Source organism: Grammomys surdaster, unplaced genomic scaffold (assembly GCF_004785775.1).
Source record: "Grammomys surdaster isolate TR1022 unplaced genomic scaffold, NIH_TR_1.0 199, whole genome shotgun sequence".
Lineage (NCBI taxonomy): Eukaryota > Metazoa > Chordata > Mammalia > Rodentia > Muridae > Grammomys > Grammomys surdaster.
The window spans coordinates 2839274-2840125 of NW_021604644.1; positions in this window are offsets into that span (position 1 = coordinate 2839274).

Here is an 852-nt window from a genome sequence, read left to right on the forward strand (position 1 = left end):
CCCTCTCCCCTCTCTCTCTCTTTCTCCCCCCCATCCAGGGTTTTTCTGCCTGGACCTCACATGTACCACTACACACAGCTTCTGTCCCTCTTTAATTTATTTACTTTGATTTTTGTTTTTTGAGACAGGGTTTCTCTGTACAGCCTTGGCTGTCCTTGAATTCACAGAGATCCTACTGCTACTGACTCTTGAGTGCTGGGATTAAAAGCAAGTGCCACCCTCTTTTTAAAAACTGTAAACTAAGCTGGGCAGTGGTGGTGCACACTTTTTATTCTAGCACTTTGGAGGCAGAGGCAGTTGGATCTATGAATTCCAGGCCAGCCTTGTCTACAGAGTGAGTTCCAGGACAGCCAGGACTACACAGAGAAACCCTGTCTCGAAAAACAAACAAAACAAAACAAAACACCAGGTCTCACTAGTAGCCCAGGCTGGCTTTAGACTCTTCACCTTCCTACCTCAGCTTTCTGAGAGCTGGGCATTGATGAATGACAATAAGCTGGTGGGATTGTAACTCACAGTTACACCTCAAGAGCTTGAGGCCTAGCAGCCTTTGTTATAAAGACCTGGTCTTATGGGTACAATGCTTGGCATCTCATACTCTGTAATACAGCTAGACACAGAAGGACTGTACGCGCTAGGGCTTGCAGAAGAACAGCATGGCTATTTCTGTCCTAAATTCCCGCTCTTGGTGCTTATCACATCAGAGACACCTTGCCTAACTTCCAATCTAAGTTTCTCCAAAGTGTTTCCACTGCTCCCTCCACCCTCAGTTTGTTGTCAACTTGAGACCCCACCCTCCAGAGTCTCTCCTCACACTGCTTCTAGATACAGGGAGAGTGGGGCAGCCAGAGA